This window comes from Canis lupus, chromosome 9 (assembly GCF_011100685.1).
Source record: "Canis lupus familiaris isolate Mischka breed German Shepherd chromosome 9, alternate assembly UU_Cfam_GSD_1.0, whole genome shotgun sequence".
NCBI lineage: Eukaryota > Metazoa > Chordata > Mammalia > Carnivora > Canidae > Canis > Canis lupus.
Window position 1 is genome coordinate 37,492,390 of NC_049230.1, and position 20,033 is coordinate 37,512,422.

General features: G+C 44.0%; 1 long non-coding RNA gene across 4 annotated transcripts in view; it reads left to right on the forward strand.

Annotated features, from left to right (window-relative positions):
- Window positions 1–3,574: 3,574 nt before the first annotated feature.
- The window catches only part of LOC106559307, a 32,383-nt gene continuing 15,924 nt past the window's right edge, over window positions 3,575–20,033 (forward strand). For 2 of the 4 annotated variants that reach the window (XR_005364645.1, XR_005364646.1), the window contains exons 1-2: window positions 3,575–4,663; window positions 6,129–6,288. This is a non-coding gene — a long non-coding RNA (uncharacterized LOC106559307). Of the gene's footprint in view, window positions 4,664–6,128; window positions 6,289–7,375; window positions 14,157–20,033 lie in introns of those variants that run through there. The other 2 variants (XR_005364647.1, XR_005364648.1) reach the window with 2 other exon arrangements.

The following is a 20,033-nucleotide window of genomic DNA, read 5'->3' on the forward strand; positions in this document are numbered from 1 at the left end:
TTAAGATGGTCTTTTAATACTCCACAAATTGGGTGAATAGAATCACTTCCATTTTAAAGAACAAAAAAGCTAGGCAAATTTTCTGTCTGTTATCACCAAAGGTAACTGGGAGCAAATCTTAGTTTATGTGCTAAAACATGCATCAACTGGAGTCAGACTCTTTGTCCATTTCCACAGAGAGATATGGAAAGATGCACAGGGTACTTGGGTTTCTATTTCTGATGTTAAGCTTCTCCTCTGAGTACACTTCAAATGACAAACTTTTGACATGAAGAAACTTTGGATATTATTCATTCATTCATTCATTCATCATAAAGAAGTTTCTGGAGACTTCTGGTTAATGAGACAGGCTGGCATGGATTTGTTTCTCTAAAAATTCATAGACAATCTGGATTAAGTAGAACAAAAAATTATTTTTCCAAATACATTGTTGAGTTTGTAAGAAAGAAGAGGATTCAAAGCTGGAGTGCTCAGTAAGCGCTCAGACCCTGATGACTGTTAGGGGTCTCAGATTCAGAGACAGGTGCTAAGTGCCCAAGGTTACATTTCAATACTAAATGGGCACGGAACAGAAACTCTGAAGACAGGGAGACATGAGCAAGTGGGGTGGATTCTAAGGGTTCCCCTGTTCATGAATGGGATGAGAAAGCTGCTCCCCACCCAGGGAATTTACAAGGAGCCTTAATACCCTCCTGGGACTGTAGGTGGGAAAAGAGGCACCTGTGAAAAATTGTAAGCCAAAGCTTGTGTCATAGGTCATTATGGAGTCTGGATTTACAATATCCAGGTGAGAAAGTGTAAGAACCAGTTTAAACCAGTCAAATCACCAGAACCCTAGGAGAGGCATGTATAAAACTGCACAAAACATAATCCTTTCTGAAGATGAGCCCATGATGAAAGTTACAAACTATGCTAGGAAGTGCCATGAAGGAAAGTTACAAACTATGCTAGGAAGTGCCATGAAGGAGAGTTAACAGAAACAAGAAGGAACCTTAGTACCCACAAAAGTGTAGATAATAGGACATTCTGAAAGAGATCATAAAATATGTGTTTAAAATACTTATAGAGGTAAAAGGTCAAGAATGGCATACTAAAAATGAATAATCTGAAAAAGTGGAATTTTGAAAAATGAAAAATACAATAATTGAAACCTAAAACTTAATGGGTCAGCTGGATGATAAGATAGCTACAAATAGAGAATTGGGGATACAAAATACAGATCTAAGGAAGTCATCTGAAATGAAACCTGGATAAATAGACACATCATGGAAGGAGACTAGGAGATATAAAATATAGAATGGAAAGTTCCGGCATACTTTTAGTAGAGATTTTAAAGAGTGTCTGGAGCAAATGTAAAAATGGCAGTATTTAAGGAGATCCCAGCTTCCAAATTTGAAAAGAGATATGAGTCCTTAGGAGTCCCATGCAAGATAAACCAAATTACTATATACTCAGATACATCAGCATAATAAAGCTGCAGAAATAATACAGAACAAAACACAAAAAACCCCACAAAAACATTAGAAGCTACCAGAGATAAATACAAACACTTCCTAATCAAGAATGGCAGACTGAACAAGATCTTTCATCAGCAACCAAAGACACCAGAACACAGTGGAAATAGTCTTCAAAATGCACAGGAAGATTAAGCATTGATGGAAATTTCTATTTGACCCAGCTAAAATACTAGTTAGTATTTAGCATTCAAAATAGTATTTAATAGTATTTTCAGGCAAAGACAGACTGACACAAACCCTTTGTAAGAGGGTTACTAAAGGATGTGCTTCAAGAAGAGAACCGAGCCCAGGTGGAAGGAGTAATGTTGCAAGAAGCAAGACAAGATAAATTAAATATTTAAATTGTTATATATACTGTTATATCTTAATAACCACTGGCTATAAACTTTTTTAAAGTAATTTTGAGGGCATCTTGGTGGGCTCAGTGGTTGAGCATCTGCCTTTGGCTCAGGTCATGATCCTGGGGTCTGGGGATCGGGTCCTGCATCAGGCTTCCCTTAAGGAGCCTGCTTCTCCCTCTGTCTGTGTCTCTGCCTCTCTCTGTGTGTCTCTCATGAATAAATAAAATCTTTTTTAAAAAGTAATTTTGATGGGTCTAAAAATAAAATAAAATTAAAGTACTAAGACACAATAGGGATGGGGAACGACAAGTTAAAGTGTTATAAAGTTTTTGTATTTAGGGAAAAGAGATCAGAGGTATTATTAACTTTATAGTTATTAATACAGGACTTTATGTTAAAATTTAAAGTTTCCCACTAAAATAAGGAAAACAATGTGAAGCCTCCAAACAAATAAGGAAAATACAGTCAATTTCATAGAACCAAAAAAAAAAAAAAAAAAGAGAGAGAGAGAGAGAAAATAAAAAGTAAAGATAAAAAAAGGAAAACACGAAGCAAAATGGCAGAAACAAGTTCACAAATCACAGTGACTCTAATTGGATGAAAGCTGACATTTCTGAACATACACTTGATACCAGGCACTGTGCAATGTGTCGGGGATACAAAAATAGATAAACTACAGCTTCTGTCTTCAGGAAGTTCATGGTCTCCTTGGGGGAGGGGAAGGGAGAAAACAAAGCAATAATAAGGCTGAGTGTCATGACAAAGGGAATTAAGAGAGGGACACCCAGCTTGGCCTGCAGGGAGAGGAAGGCTTCCTGAGGAAGGCTGAAGGCTGAGTAAGGGTGAGTAAGCTGAAGGATGAGTAGGAAGGCAAGAGTGCCAGGAAGGGTGTACCAGGCAAAGGTAACAACATGTGCAAAGGCAGGCAGATGGGAGAGAGTGAGGCACATGCTGGTCCAACCTTCTGTTATGGAGGGGGAACGTGAAACCCAGGAAAGGTAAGGAGACTGTCTGAAGGTCACTCAGCTGATTAGTCAACACAACCAGGATTTGTACCCAAGACCCCTCTCTTCTTTTCCACCTCCCTTTCTACTATACCACAGCACTCCATCCTTCTAACAGGAGGCTTCGTGACTGCACGTTGAGACCACAGCCAGCTTTGAAAATGAGCTGCATGTGGGTATAGGGACTGGATCTGTCTCTAGCCTATCCTGGGCTGGGGCAGAGCCAGGAACTTGGTAGTTTCCAGGACTGAGCAGCCCAGTTTACCCCAAGGAAGCCATGGCACCAATGCCCAGTTTAATCATTAACTCTCAAGTTCACAGGACTGAAGCTGGAATGCACAGGACCTAGGGGGTGGCCTGCGTCTCCCAGGCACTAAGAGAAAGATGGTTCTTGAGATGGGAAGAGACCAAAGTTTAGAATGGGATCAGGAAAAAGGGATTATGCTGTTTCTCTCAATTTTGTTGTAGTTTCACCATCATCTTATTAGCTTGAATTCAGGATTTCCTTTTAGTGCTCATAGGATATTGTTAATTCCCTCTGCCATAACCCCTACACGGCACGGAAATTTTTTACTCTTCCATCTACCCCATAAATTGTGGCCTCCAGGAGGGCAGGACTCCATCTTTCATCTCAGTGACCTCAGTGCCTGGCAAATAATAGGTACGCATATCCCACCAGTTTGCTGACTGGATGAATAAGTGAGACCCTAACTCTGCCTACAGGTGTCCCAAAGCACAAGTCTTTTCTGTTTGTGTGCTCATTTGATTAAAAGAAATAGACAGTGACTTCGCATTAGTTCAACAGAAGTTCACAAACATCCTTTGAGACACTCTGTAGCATCTTAAAATATCACAAGCTGGACAGAGATGGAATGTTCTTAAGGAGTTCAGTCTTCTCCCCTTTATCACTTAGTGTTTGGATGACTGCAGAGCATATTTACAGTTGCTTTGGCATTCTTGGGAGAGAGGTGCTATTCAAGCATGAGGTGAGATTTTATTGAGGAAACAAAAACCTCATGGAGGGCAAATTCCACCAGCATATTAAAGGCAACTGCTCCTTATAATTTCGGAAGGCTGCAGCCAGCAGTTGGAAAGACTGTGTTAGCAATAGCATCACCCAAGCCCCGAGAACGCATCTTTAAAGACACTTCAGGATTCTACAGAAGAAAGCTTCCACTGGAAGGTGAGGTACAGATGGGGGTACCATTTCTGTTTCTCTCCAGTGAACCTGATTTTCCTGATCTGTAAAGTCGAGGCAGTCACCTCTCCTTCACAAGGCACTTGGCAGGATTAAGTGGAACAAGATGGCATCAAGTCTTTTGTTGGCTAGAAGATGCTCAGTCACAGCCCAAGTGCCTTATCTTTCTCCCAAATGGAGGAATCCGGAACCTACAAAGAATCAGAGATGTGGAAATAGATTCTGCTCTTAGAGGCACATGACTGGTGCCCAGCGCTTCAGCTGCCCAGTCTGGAAGGGGAAGACCCACTCTACTACTACTACTGGCTTGAAGTATAAACGTGTACTTCTAAGTGTTGCTATCGACAGCCCAAGAGGTGCTGGAAGAGCTTTCCCTTGGAGGAACAGTCGCTCTCCTGGAAAAGCCAGCTTGCCTGGTTGGAGTTGAGCCAGAAAGGCTGACTCTCGCCCTGGCAAATTCTCTGTCACTCCAAGGTCCAGGAGACTGGAAAAAGTGGCCAACATCAGCGGGCCTCTTTCGGTACCAGCGTCTGGTTTCTTGTTTATGTGCTGGTTGGTGGCGTATCATTACAACCAGTTTGAATTCACCTCTTTCCACCACCTGTAAGTTCTCAGAGTTCTGCAAATTCTTTGAAATTCTAGCTCTCAGTGATTGCTAGGTCGGGGGATAGGTAATTTAGGAAAAACCCCGCATGTGGATCCCGCCAGCTTCTCATCTGCCCTTGGTCCCAGCACCAACCTAGAGCAATCACCTGTGCAGGGAACTGGAAGACACTGAGCTAGCTGCTCCGGTCACCTGGTTTCTTCCCCTGTTGCTTTTCCATTTCTCTCCCCTGCCCCCAAAGAACTGAAATGAAATGAGAAGTAAATTGCCAAGGGAGATCCTCTCCTGGGGCAAATTTCCTGTCTTTGCTTACGGGCATGGAGACCCTGAGTGGGGGGGCTAGTTGCAGAGCACTCTCCCAGAACCAGCCCTGGGGTGACAGGTGCAGGCCGCATCCACTCTTTCATGGGGTGGGGGTGGGGATTTAAAAAGTGAAGGAGGAGGAAGAGAGACTGTACAGGAGACCCCAAGGGCTGTCCCTATTCCTCCACCCTGCCCCACCCCGAAACTGTCAGTCTCTACCAAGCCTGAGAGAGAGAGAGAGAGAGAGAGAGAGAAAGAGAGAGAGAGAGAGACTCAGTGGGGGCGGGGAAAAAGAGACGGAGGGGGGGAAATCAAAGAAAATTGCAAAAGTCAATGGCCCGGAACTAGAGGCAGCCTCAGCAACTGCAGTGTGACTTTGATTCCCCTATCATAACCCTGAATTAAAAATTCAGGCAATTATCTGCATGGCTTCCTTCTGATTAGAACGAGCCGGAGCCTCATTAATGCATCAGCACAGAGGAAAGCCATTAGGGTCTGTGAAATGGAATGTTTCTCTGAGAACAGGTTCCGCTTGATGTACAATACCCAGCAAAAAGAAATTTCACACATTTTTGAGCTCAGAGTCACAGGACGGCACCCTGCTTCAGGGCTGCAGATCCTGCCACAGTTGTCCCTTTTCAGCTGGCTCTGGGTGAAAGCCACCTTTGTTTCCCAGCCTCTCTCTCTCTGGCACCTCCATCCTCTGGAGTCGTGTGGAAGAAGGGAGAGGGAGGTGAGGGGCCAGAAGGGACCTCCTGGCTGCTCCCTTTGCTTGGTCCTAAGATCCCGAGTCGGCCTGGATGTGGGGTCTCCATGTCCTTGAGCCATGAGGAGCACTAGAACTTCTTGGGAGCTCACTGCCCTCCTTTGCTAGAAGAACTAGGCGCAAGCTTGTTGGAAACAGTGAAGGTCCAAGACTCCAGAAAAGAGCAAAGTATCTGCATGTCCCCAGTCTTGGTACTCTCCTGACTCATGTGGCGACTTAAGCATCCCAAGGCCATCCAAGCAGGATCTGGTGAAGCTGAGCCAGCCTTGGGGGCTTGCTTGTTGCTTTAGGAGAGGGTGAAGGGTTGGAGGTAAGGAGGGCACCCTTTGTTCACTCCTTATTCTGTAAGCTCTGCACTCTTAGAAATGCAAATCTGTGGTCCGGTCCCTAAACAGGTGACCATCCCTGCCACAGCTGGCCTTCAGAAGCTCTCATGCACCCATGAGATTTTGGGATCTCCAGGGGACAGCCTTCTTCTTCCAATGACTGTGTATCACTTCCAAGGGAAGCCAAGGAGCAGTTTCCCCAGACAACTTCCCTTGCAGCCCTAATAAGGTCAGTTCTTGGGAGGACTGGGCTTGATCCAGAAGTATTGTCCAGATTTTCTTCGAGCCAGTGGGCGGGACTTAGGCCTCCTCATTTCGGGCAGCAGGGCATTCTTCTAACCCAGGGATTCTCAGGGCACCAAACATTAATCCTTGGGATAAATAAGCTCTTTGGGAGGAAAGCTTATCTTACCTGGTGAGAACGGATACAGATGAAAACATTTTTGTAAAAAGAGAACTAGTTATGGTCAAGAGGATGCCAACCAGGAGAGTGTTATCCTTCAAACGGTTTGAGTAAGCCAGGTTCTTCTCCTGGCACACCTGTTAACTATTCAGTGTTAAGAACCAGGGCCAAGTGTCTGTGCAAAGCTGTAAACACGGTGAGCTGGTAATCAGGTTATAAGGGAGTCAATGTTTAACTACTAACATTTGTAGCAACCGCGCCCCCTGCTGTACACCAGCAAAACTAGGCGAGCCGCCGTAATTCAGGTTTTCGAGATGTTTTTAGTTTCCATCCCACGTGAGAAGGGTACATTCCTGGTCACCAGGGAGTTTTTATGAAGCATGTTTTCAATACTGCAGACAGTTTTATGGGTGAAGGCTCCTAGAGTTTACCTCACCCCCCAACACAAACAAGATGCTTGGTGATTCGGTTATGTTCTTTGTGGGTTCTGAGGATCTGGTCTTTCCAACGCTTTGCTCTCACTGGGCCAACACTCAGCCAAGTCAAATGCAGTGACTACAGATGACCCCTGCGTAAAGGGCTAACCTGAAGGCACCTGGAGTCTTGGGCAGGGGGGAGGTTATCTCTCTAGGCTCACCAGCTGGTAGGAGAGTGAGAGGAGCTGGCCAAAGGTCAGGAATGTGGGCCTTCTAGAGAGCGAAGCTACTCCACCAGCTCCACAGCACAGGTCACCCTTTGCCATAGGAAGTGATCACGTCTCAGCACTGAGTACCTTACCACCATCCACGGTATTTCTCAATAGTTTAAACATAGACTCTTTCCTTTCCTCCCAAGATAGTTCAGTTCCCACCTTTGTAACTTGTCACTCCTTACTCATTCAACAAATATTTTCTGAACAGCTATTATACGTTAGATGTTGTTCTAGGATCTGGAGCGCTGAACATAAGACAGAAGTCTCTGTTCTCACGGAGCATACATTCTAGTTGGGAATGCAGACCACTCCAGAAACATGAATGCGTGAGCCAGCAATGTAAGTGCCGTGGATAAAAAAAGATAGGGTATGCAGGAGAGAGTGAGGGAAGGCTACTTTATACAGATGGTCTCTCAGGAAAGCACACTGGATAAACTTTATGCTGCCCTCTGGCCATCCACCTTATTTCTCTCTTTTGGAACTATAGGATTGCCTCTTCTGTAAGACATCCCCTATTAACTTTCCACCTGCACTGATGTTCCCTTCAGCTCAACTCTGCTCCAGCTTCTTCATTCTTGGAAAGATATACGGTGATATCTTTGATGATAGCCTCCTGGAAGAAGGGTCCTGTCTTCCATTTCTCTGGTTTGCTATCAGAACAGGGGGTGGGGAAGACAGGGAGGAAACAAGCATTTCTATGATGTGCTAGAGACATTAACACATTAGCTCATCTCACCCTCACAGAGCTCCTACACACTATTATTACCCCCATTAGAAACCAACAAAATGAAGGCTTAGTTTATCTAAAAGGTAAATTAAGGTGCACCTCGAAATGATGCACCTGGGATTTAAACCCTGACCTAGGTAGCACTGAGGCCTCTATCCATTTTTTTAAAAAATATTTTATTTATTTTTTTAAGAGGTGGGTTCCACACCCAACATGGGCCTCGAACTCCTGACTCCAAGATCAAGGGTTGCATGCTCTACCAACTGAGTCATCCAGGCCCCCCTGAGGCATGTAATAGGGTGGGTGTCCATGAAGTGTTGTCAGTGAGTAATGAGTACAAGGAAGGGATGAGCTCTATTTGTCAGAGAATGGCCATGAACAAGATGTGGTTAGACTTCTCCAGTCTGCTGGATTATAACTCCTTCCTTTGGTACTAACCGAGTGACCACAGGCACTTCCCTTTCCCTTCCTGGGGCTCAAAACCCTTCTCTGTAAACTGAGGTTAGACCACAGGATCTCCCAGGTCTTTTCCAGCTCTGACAACTCTAAGAAATACAATCTCCTACAAGGGATGGTGGAGGGTGGAAGGCAGGGGGAAGTCAAGTGACTTAACCACAGCAAATCTGATTTTTTTAAGAGACAGAACACAAAGCACAACATTTTGTTCATTCAATTAAAATTCAGCATATACTGAATATGTGCCAGACCCTGGCACGTGCGAAGGATAGAGACACACGCTTTTAAAATACGTCCTCGCCCTATAATGTGTGTAAAGGGCAAAATGAACATGACAAGAAATTATTACAATAATATTAATGACTAACATTTTATGCGGCACTTTCTCTTTGCCAGAAATCATTCAGGGCACTTGGAAACTTTTTTGCTCATTCTTCTCAGCCACCTATGAAGTGGGTACTATTTTTATTCCTACTTTACAAGTGAGTAAACTGAGGCACAAAGAGGTGTGTGTCAGAGCTATTGTGAACATTAATAATGCATGAAAAGTATTTATTTACAGGGCCTGATATGCAGAAATTATGATAGGCAGAAATGTCATGCAACATTGACTGGTGGTTTCATTCCCCTTGATATTTCTGTTATTCCCTGTTTGACCCCTCTGCCACTTGGAATCAGTCACACACAGCCAGTTGGAGGCATTTTCTGTAGAGAGCAAAGAAGGCTTTAGGGTTTTGAAACTCAAAAATCTGTGGCTGTGAAGAAACTCAGCATGTAGAGCAAACCAGGTGAGTTAGAGCCAGTTTTCCTGCCTCTAGGAAAGGAGATAGGGGGAGGAAAGAGGTGTGCTAGACCCCCTGAGAAATGGAGCACCGGACCTTGTTCCTCCTTTGAGCTAGATGTCTGGCAAGTTGTGCGATCAGATAGCAGGTGTGCAGGTCAGAGGTGCCTGACATGGCCCTGGACTTGTTGACTTGTTCCCTGGGCATTAACATGGTGAGAGAGCCCAATGCCCTGGGTTTGAAAGCAGTTGCACATAGAAGAGGTCTTAGCCCTGCAAAGTCCCCCTCTGGCCAGCACGGTGCACACAGCACAATGAATGCTCATCTCCCTAGGAGGGGTATGGAAGTAAAAAGAGGGTCCCTAGGTCTGAAGGGTCCTCTAGAATGGGAACAAGGAGAAAGGCTGCCTAGGGGATCAGCATTGGGATGTGGATGTCTCACGGCTGCTGCAAAGAGGCAGCGGGGCATAGAGACCAGGATGGGAACTCCTTGATGGGGGGGTGGAGGGGGTGGTGTCTGTTCGATTTAATTCACTGCTCCAGCCTGTGGGTCTGGGTCAGGTAATAGGTGATTGATCAATATTTGTTAAATGAATGACCTTAGGTGGGTTGCCTCTAGAACCAGGCTGTTACGTTTCAAATCTCAGCTCTGCCTCTTACTACCTGGGTAAGTCTTTTCTCTGTGCCTCATGTGTAAAATGGGCATTAAAATGGTGCAGATCAATACTGATCTGAGATCAAAAGAGAGAATGCATAAAGCACTTAGTGTCTGACGTAGCACAGGTGCTCAGTAAGAATTTGCTCATAGTATGAGCAGTTGCCCTGATCCTTGCCCTGTACCTCAGCGATATGTTAGGTCTCCCAAACCTGAATTCAGATGCAACCTTGAAGAAAAGTTGAGGACTCCAGAATTGGCTAGGATGGAATTCCCACCACCATGATACAGTGGAGACTCCTGATAGAAATTACGCTAAGCACTTAAAAAAAAAAAATTACTTTTCTTGCCCGATGGATTTTGTAGGCTGATACTGAATAGTCAAGAAGAGGGCAAGCCTGTAAAAATTAGATGTCCTGTGAAGACATTTTAAATTAAATAGCTAGCATTTTAAATTAAATAGCTTTCTTGCTTGTATGCATGTTTATTCCCAGGACAACTTAACCTCTCACCTTACTTGTTTTTATAGAAAAGCACAGTTTTTCAGGTGAGTTATCATTTGCAAGTGCTTCTAAAGAAAGCACTTCTAAAAGAAGAAGAACTGAACTTTAAGAAAGAGAGGACAAGTCTAGGAAACAGAACTCTGTTTTCTTTTTCCCTTCCATTTCCTCCTACTGAAAGAGGTATGGACTTTCCTGAAGAAATGCAGTACAAAAAGGCTTTATTTATTGTTAAGATAAGCTCTCTTGAAGGTGAATAATAAATATTATCATTAATTTTTTATTTAAAACAACCATCCGGGTTTATCAGGCTTCCTGCTTATTTAAAAGACAGCAGGTGACCAACTCTCCCATTTGCCCAGGATTGTCCCCATTTTGGCATCAAAAACCCCATATCCTGGGAATGCCAATGACAAATCAAGGAGACTTGATTCCCCCTTTGCTCACTATTAGCAAGTGAGGACCTGAAGACCCTGCAGGGAGAGGTGTACCCAGCTGGGAACCCCTGATCTGACAAGAAGGAAATGGGAGGGCACAGAGAAGACTTTCAGATAGGGGCCACCGGACAAGCCAGAAAATGCATGTGTTGGCATCCTTCCTATAATGTCCCTCACTTTGGGTCAGGATTGGATCCCCCAAAAGACCCCACAGGGTAGTTCCTGCATCCCCACGTCACTGTCAAATCTGCATCCACAGAGCCCTGTGGGTGTCCCCACACAAGGGAGTAGCCTAGGCACGAGAGTTCCTCTGGGACACGTGGAGTGGCCACTCAAAGCCTCTGCAGTTGTCCCCTTTCCTCAGACCAGGTGTTTTTTGTTCTTGGGGTGTCCACAGACCTCATGGGATTGGCCCACCACATGCAGATCGAGTTTCTGGTCACAGAGGATACAGTGCAGCTGTCTCCACACCTAGTAGGTGAACACGAGGGCCCATCAGGGCTGTGGGCATTTGGCTTTCAGGCTGGATTCCTCCTTTCATGGATCAGGGTCTCCCATGAGACTGTGGTAAAGATGTTGGCTGGACCACAGTAATCTGAAGGCTTGCCTGGGGCTTGGAGCGTTTGCTTCCAAGATAGCTCATCACATATCTGTTGACTGGAGGCCTATTTCTCACCTGAGGACCTCTCTGTAGGGCTTCTTGAGTGTCTTCCTGACACAATAGTTAGCTTCCCCCTGTGGTAAGCGATCCAAGAGAGAGAAAGCAAGAAGGAAGCCACAGCGCAGTTTAAGACCCCACCAGGCACCATTGTTTCTTCCATATTCTATTTGTTAGAAGAAAGTCCACCCTGCCCTCTAGGGGAGGGGAGTTAGGGAGGGAAAAGAATCAAAGGGTTTGTGTACACACTTTAAAACCATGGATTCCCAAAGCATTAAAGTGGCTGGATTGGCAAGGAGTTTCCACAAATGAGTTGGTTCAGATAGGAACGTAGGAGGAAGAGCAAGGGCTTTGAGACAAATCTGAGTTTGAAACCAGGCTTTGATCTCTTCCATTTTCTGGGATCTGGGGCAAAATGATCATCTCTAAACCTTAGTTTCTTCATCTGTAAAATGAAAATAACAATAATAATTCTTCCAAAGAGTTATTATAATTTAAATGAGATGACCCAAGCAGGGACAGACTCAAATTGCATAGGGCCTGACACCTTCACAACTTGACAGGGCCCTCTTTATGAAAGGAGAATGCAAAATTACAAGGATAAATTAGGCACAAAATGAACATTTATTTAGAATTAGAAATGTCAAAAACCCCAAACATTTTAAAAGCTGGTAAATACCACAAATATCACAAAATTCAGAAAAATGACAATTAAAAAAGTCACCTAACCATACCTCTTTAAAATACATTCTTTCCTACATTTTAACTGCATACTTTTTGATCACTTGTCAACATGACAAAGATTTTGCAATATTTTCCATAGTCAGGGGCGCCTGGCTGGCTGAGTTGGTAGAGCATGCAACTCTTGATATTGGGGTCATGAGTTCAAGCCCCACGTTGGGTCTAGAGATTACTTAAGAACAAAATCCTAAAAAAAATATATCTTCCAGCCAGAGGAGAGAGATAATTTGGTCTTTTCTTAGCATGGCTGATCAAAATTTGATTTTGATTATTGAAAGTGTATTATTCAGTTTTACAACTCATTATTCAACATGTCAGGCACCTTTTCAGGGTTGTTGTCAAATTTGGAAAACCTCCATCAGATACTTAATATATGAGCTTAGAGTTTCAAATACTTCCATGTAGTGAACTGATGGCACCCATTACCCTAAGCTCTTGGGAAGATCTGCATTAGGGAGGCTCTGGAAGCTTCCACTCCCTTGGCAGTCTTCCCCTGGAAGCATGAGGCTGGTGTGCAGCAGGTGCTCAGGAAATGGGATAAGCATAGGCAACCCTCATTTTCCTGCTTCATTTCCTCAAAGTCAGAGATTTCTCCTCCTTCGTTCCATCTTCTTCCACAGAAGCCTCTCCAGCGCCCCTCAGAAGGCCAGGACAAAAACACACCCTTGGGTGAGAAGAATACTGGACTCTGAATGAAAAGACCCGGGTTTTAGTCCTGTCTTTGTCACTTAACTGCGGGACTTTGGTAAATTACCCAGCCTCTCCGTGTATCAGTTTCTTCATCTCTGAGATGGGCATAGCTAGGCCAGTGTCATGGGTTGCTGTCTATTAACAACAAAGCAATTATACTAACATCAAATGTTTTTATTTGGTGCCTAAGAAATCACTAAGGAATCAGTTTGGACATATGCAGTGTTGATGAGAATCTTAAATTCTTTGTTCTCTGTGGTCTAAATGAATTGGAAATTCAAACTGGGCTTTAATAAAATTTGGCATAAACACTGGGACAGCAAAATTGTCCACTCTCTCCTGCAAAAAGGTACCGAATGCTAGCTATTACTGGATATGTGCTAGAGATGGGGATTACCCAGAGGGACAAGACAAGTCCTGGCCCTTCAGGTCTGTAGCACAGGTAGATGAAACCCCAGACCGACATCTGGAGGATGGGCCCAGCTCCTGTTAAGTTTCCAACCTCAGCCTCCCTGTGCCCCAGTGTCTCCTTCTGCCAACAGGCATGGCTAACCGCCGGAGAGGGGTGTAGACATAAAGGACGGAGAGCCTGCACATCTTGGAGAATATGGGGCCAGAGTCATCAGAGGGTTGCACGGAGCTCTCCTGAGACGGGCTGTTCTTAGGGATGGCTCAGGAAGCTTTGAAGTGCCGCCAGGACAAGGGAGGCTGCCCCATCCCGGCGGTGCATTCACTTGTGATTTACTCCTCCACGTGGGCTCTGGAGTGCCAGTCTCATAAATACGTTGGCTGCTCAATCCCGCCCTGGAACACAGACAGAGGGAGGGGGCCCACGGGGAGGAATCACCAAATTAAGAAGGTCCTTGGGAGTGACTGGCCTACAGATATCACTGAGCCCCCTAAATTTCTCTCCTTAAAGCATAAATATTTCCAACTAAGATCACAGACTCCCTCCTCATAAAAATCAATGAAACCACAAGGGAAAATGACCTCTCGCTTGACTGCACCAGAGATATCTCAAATGGAGTCACTTCCCCTCCCGCAGAAGCAGCTGTACTGGGGCTCAGGATTTGAAACCCAGGCACTGAGATTGAGAATCTGAGGCTAAGTTAGAAATCAGGTGGGTTGGATGTGTGTCTATATCTCTTCTGACTTGCTGTGTTTTGTGATGGCTTCTGTGCAACCCTGTTGCAACAGGAGACTTTTTCCTGGAGTCACACCTGGGATCGAGCCCCAGCTCCTCCAATTACTGGCTGGGTGTCTTTGGGCAAAGTAGGATCCCTCCACCCCAGTCTCCTCATGTAGTACGAGAAAGATGATAATGCACAGTCTGCCTACCCCGCAGAGGAGATGACAAAATCAAGAGAATTGTCTGTGCAAATGCTTTGTAAACCATACAGCTCTGGATAAATAACAGTTCTTCTTATTAAAAGATAAAAGCACTAACTCTGCTAGTGCACTTGTTAGAACTCCTTATGCTGTAAGTGACAAAAAAACCTAATTCAAACTGCCTTAAACCACAACTGAGTTACGTAACTGAAAAGGATGGATCCCATCCTTTTCCCATCACCCACAGTGATCACCCGTCTCACATCTTGACAAGACAGCATCCAGAAGAAGGTAGGTCCTCTCCTCCAACTTCCATTAAAGAGATGAAGGGAGAGATGGGAAGGACTCTTCTTTTTCCAGACTTAGCATATGTGTCCAATTTCATTGGTTCTCTTCACATAGCCACGGGATCAGATATGCTGACTGGCTGAAGAGAATCACAGACCATCCCTAGATCTGGAGGCAGGATCATGATGCTAACCAAACCACATTTGGAGGGGTCACTTTATCAGAAGAAGAGTGAGTAAATGCTGAGTTGCACAAACATCCAACCAGTACAGCCCATGCCCTTGAAATGACCAATACCCACACTTGCCTGTATCCCTATAAATATATCTTCAAAAACTCCACTCTCTAAACAAACACAGTCAACCTCTTTTTCCCAAAGAGACAAGCCAGGACTTCGTGTGGTCTGGTTCTCTGGGTGATTTGTGGTCCTCGTGTGGGGAGCTGCTATGGTCCTCTACAGTCCAGTGAGGCTAAATGGTAAATTGAATCCCCACTGATACAGTCAATAAGCAGTAATGGAGGGAGAACAGGGTAATTGCATTAAAAGTTCTCATTTGGAAAAGGAAAGGAGAGGATACAACTCTCGGCAGTCACCACGTCATTCCCTGCCAGAAATCACATGGACATCCTTCCTTAGCACCAAGCATCTATCCTCCCCAGTGCTGTCCTCCAGAAGGCTTCCCTTTGCCCTTTGCCCTCTGTGGCCCCTGCCCGTCTCTTTGGGAAAATCCCTTCTTTGTTGTCTTTCATGGACATATGACAAGTCCATGGAGGAGGATGGCCTTTTTGGGGGCTACACTGTTTTAACAGCTCTCTTCCTACTGCTATGAGCTCAGGAGTAGAAATCATTATCGTAGACCATGTGGACCAGGTCTGAGGTTTCTCTGGCAAAATGATGCCCTTAAAAATCAAATGGGATCTTGGTTTATTTGCTACTATTTGCTAATGCCATGGATAGTAACGAGAGTCTGGCATCTTATCATGTCTTAGTCTTTGAACTAGACCTGTCTAGGACAGCCATGGCCTGGCAATAGGCCCAGATGCTCTGGCTAGGCTTTAATTTCTATCTTGGCCTCTACTTGAGAATCATCTAAAACAACAAGCTAGGTGGGAATGACTCATAGAAGTACCCCTTTCCTCACAATAACAACAAAAATAATAGGAGCAACCTTTACTGATTGCTTACTATGGGGTGGGCACTGTTCTAAAGGCTTTATGTAGACTTAAGCCTCACAGCAACCGTATGAGACAGGAGCTGTCCCCCCCCTTTGCAAACAAGGGTCATGGGGCAGTAAAGAATCTGTTCCCAAGTGGTGGAGCAGCGACGCACACACAGGCAGGCTGGTTCCACAGTCCTAGTGGAGACTAACTGCTCTTCTTTGCTGCTCCCTGGCTACCTCCTGTTGCACCTCCCCAAAGGGTGCATTGACTTCTTTGTTCCAGGCATCACAGGAGGTACCTGGGAAGGGGTCTCTCCCAGGCCTTAATCTTACTTTCTGCTTTATGTCTCTGGTCCAACTACAGAACTTCTTCTCACTTCTTCTTCTAAATAACTTTCTTCTGCTAACTTTGATTTGAGGGTAGAGAATTGAGATTTTCTCAGACTCGCAGACAATTGTAACTACAAACCATTGGCAAAAAGGCAACTCTTAGTGAATCTGTATTTTTTTCCCCTCTCTTACTTTTAGATGGATCAGGTTCAGTTTAATCATTCTTGGAAGACCTTGCTGAAAAAGTTACTAGCACACTCCAAAATTTGAAATTTTCTTACAATATCTTTTATTGTTAAAGACTCAGGAAGCACATAGTATGAGTCTCAAGGCTTAACAGGTAACAGGGTTATAGAACATAAAAAAGGACCGCTAAATTCTTGCATCAATTCTTTCTGGGACATCTGGGTGGTTCCGTGGTTGAGCGTCTGCCTTTGGCTCAGGTCGTGATCCTTAGGTCCTAGGATCAAGTCCCTTATCGGGCTCCCTACAGGGAGCCTGCTTCTCCCTCTGCCTATGTCTCTGCTTCTCTCTGTGTCTCTCATGAATAGATGAATAAAATCTTAAAAAAAAATTCTCTCCTTCATCCAAACATCTCAGTTTAGCCTTGTATCAGCCCACTTCTAGTATTAGATTCTGTATCAGTTAGGATTCTTTTGGTTGTGACTCAACCTAACTTAAGAAGAAGAGAAATGTATTGGAAGGCCACTGGGGGCTCAGAGAACTGACTGGAGCCCGGGGATTATGGTTGAGGAATGTCAACAGTGATCCCCTTGGAGGAGCTGCCTGGGCACTGCTGCAGCCAGTCCCTGCTTGTTTGCTCTCTGCTCAAGATCCTATTCCCAGGCAATGAACATCAGACTGGTCAGGCGTGGGTCACTTGCCCACCTGGGGATAGGTAGGCCCCACAAGACTATGCTTGGTGCAGAAGAGATCATTCCAATAAAGGAAACAAGACTGCTGTTCAGGAGGAGAAGTGGATGCAGAGCAGTCCATATCCTACAAACTCCCCTTCCACCCAGCAACACTGATCACATGGCCTCTGTAGCTGTGACAACTGGGTCCTGGCAGCTGGATCAGAGTGATAACACGCTGGATGGAGGTCTGGAGGAAATCTCCAGCAGTTAGGTGGATGTTAGGGATGAAGGACCTTCCCAGCCAACACATGCCCTTGGATGTCACCTTCAGGGATAGAATTCCACATTGGGTCTAATTTACTGTGGTAAGACTTAGGCACTTGGGAGTTAAAATGTAACAAAACAAAATTTTGTTTGGTTGGTGTTAGCTTTCTTTGCTTGTTTGTTTCAGGTGTTTGTATCTAAGGGGTAAATACAAATACATTTAGCTGTCAGCATTCAGTTGTGTTCTCAGAAGCTAGCGATTCATCCCCTTACTCATTCACTGATTTAACAAACCACGTAATGGATATTTACTGAGCACTCTGGTCCTGGGCACGGATTAGGAGCTGAGGAGATACAAACATGGGTGGCCTCATCTCCATCCTCGAGGCTTAATGTCCGAGTCGTGACAGAAGTTGTAGAAATACTTCAGTCTACTTGGAAGGAACAGTTTGATGCAAAAGCTCTGAAATCAGAGGTACAAAAGTGCAGCGCTGGATTTGAACCCTGGCTGTGTGACCTTGGGCCAGTAACGGACTCTCTCCAAATCTTAGTTTTCTCATTTCAATAATGGAGGTAATAATAGTTCCTCCTTGAAAGGCTGGCTCTTCTCCTTAAATCGATGAATAGATTTCACGTAACTCCAATCAAACTCCCAGCATTTTTTTTAAAACTGGAAATTGAGGGGCACCTGGGGGCTCAGTTGGTTAAGTGTCTGCTTTCAGCTCAGGTAGTGATCCTGGGGTCCTGGGATCCAGCCACAAGCCTCAAGCCTTAAGTCGGGCTTTCTGCTCAGCAGGGGAGTCTGCTTCTCCCTCTCTGCCCCTCCCCCACTCCTTCTCTCTCTAATAAATATTTTTTAAAAATGGAAGTTGATAAGCAGAATGAACCTAAAATATATAGGAAATATAAAAGGCCAAGATAATGTCAAAGAACAGAGCTAGAAGGGTCACACTACCATATAACATGATATATTATAAGGCTACAGCCCTTAAAACAGTGTGGTTTTTGACGCAAGGATAGACAAATAGGTAAAGGAAGAGTGTGAAAATAGACTGACATATATAGGTCACTTAACATACTAATTTATGACAAAGACAATATTGCACAGCAGTGCAGAAAGGGCTTTTTTTTGGTAATAATATTTATCCTTTTGTGTCTTGCTTATCTCACTTAGCACAGCATCTTCAAGATTCATCCATGCTGTAGTAGGTGTCAACATTTCATTCATTTTTAAGGCTGAATACTATTCCATTGTCTGTATGTACCACATTTTGTTTATCCATTCATCCACTGGGGGACATCCACTGGTGGTGTTATTTCTAGCTTTTGGTGACTGTGAACCATGATGCTTTGCATTTTGGTGTACAAATTTCTGTTCAAGTTCCTGTTTTCAGTTCTTTCAAGTATATACTCAGAAGTGAAATTGCTGGGCCATTTGCTAATTCCATTAAAAATTTTTGAGAATCTGCCATCCACTTTCCACAATGGCCGCACCATTTTACATTACCATCAGCATTGTACAAGATTTCCAATTTCTCCACGTCCTTGCCAACACTTATTTTCTAGTTTTTTGGTTTGTTTTTGTTTTTGATGATAGCCATCCTACTGGGCGTGACCTAGTCATTTTTTTTTAAGAGAGGAGGTGAGGGGGAGAGAGAAAAGGAGAGAGAGAATCTTTTTTTTTTTTAAAGATTTTATTTATTTATTCATGAGAGACAGAGAGACAGAGAGAGAGAGAGAGAGATGCAGAGACACAGACAGAGGGAGAAGCAGGCTCCATGTAGGGAACCTGACATGGGACTTGATCCTGGGACTCCAGGATCATGCCCTGGGCCGAAGGCAGGCGCTAAACCACTGAGCCACCAGGGATCCCCAGAGAGAGAGAATCTTTAGCAGACTCCACACTCAGCATGAGCCTGAGATCATGATCCAAGTTGAAACCAAGAGTCAGACATTTAACCGACTGAGCTACCCAGGCACCCCCATGACCCAGTTTTTTAAATCTACTTTTTGTGCTGCTAAATGAGTATCTCACTTTGACTTATATGGTCACTGGTCACTATGCTATGAAATTTAAGTCAACATATAGTGGGTGTTTGCCACATAATAGTCACTGAACTTAGTAATTTATTAACTTAGTTAATCACCACAACAATTTTTTGACATTTAATTTAAATATAACATGCATACAGTTAAGTGCACAAATCCTAAGTGTACACATTGATGCATTTTCACAAACTGAATACACCTACCTGACCAGCATCTAGATAAAAAGCTAAAACATCAGCACTCCAGAAATCCCCTGGGTGCCCTCTCCCACTGCTATCCAGTCCCTCATTCCCCACCAACACCCAGTAGAAAGCAATGATAACTAATACCTTGACTTTAAACTCATAGATTAGTTTTGCCTGTTTTTTGAATTTTATATAAATGGAATAAAAAAATATAAAATCTTTTGTGTATCGCTTCTTTTACTAAATATATGTTTATGAGGTTCATTCATGTTTTCACATGTAATAATAGTTTATTTATTAGCATTGCTAAATAGTACTCCATTTTATGACTATATCACAATTTATTTATCCATTCCACTGTTGAGGGAGATTTTGGCAGTTTCCCGCTTTCAGCTATTACTAATAGTTCTGCTGTGAGCATACTTTTGTTAAAGATCATTTGATGGATATATGCACACAATTCTATTGGTATTTACCCAGGAGTAGGATTGCTAAGCCATAAGTATGTATATATTTAGCTTCAAGTGCTACTTCCAAAGGGGTTGATAAATATACACCCACCACAGAATATGAGAGCCCTAGGAGATACCACCACTTGCCCACATTTGGCACTGTTTCTCTTTTTCATTTCAGCTATGTTTGGTGAATATGGTTTGAATACATCCCATCAAATTCAGATGTTGAAACCTAATCCCGAATTTGATGTATATAGATGATGAGGGCTTTAGGAGATGATGATGGATTGGTGCCCTTATAAAAGGCCCCAGAGAGAT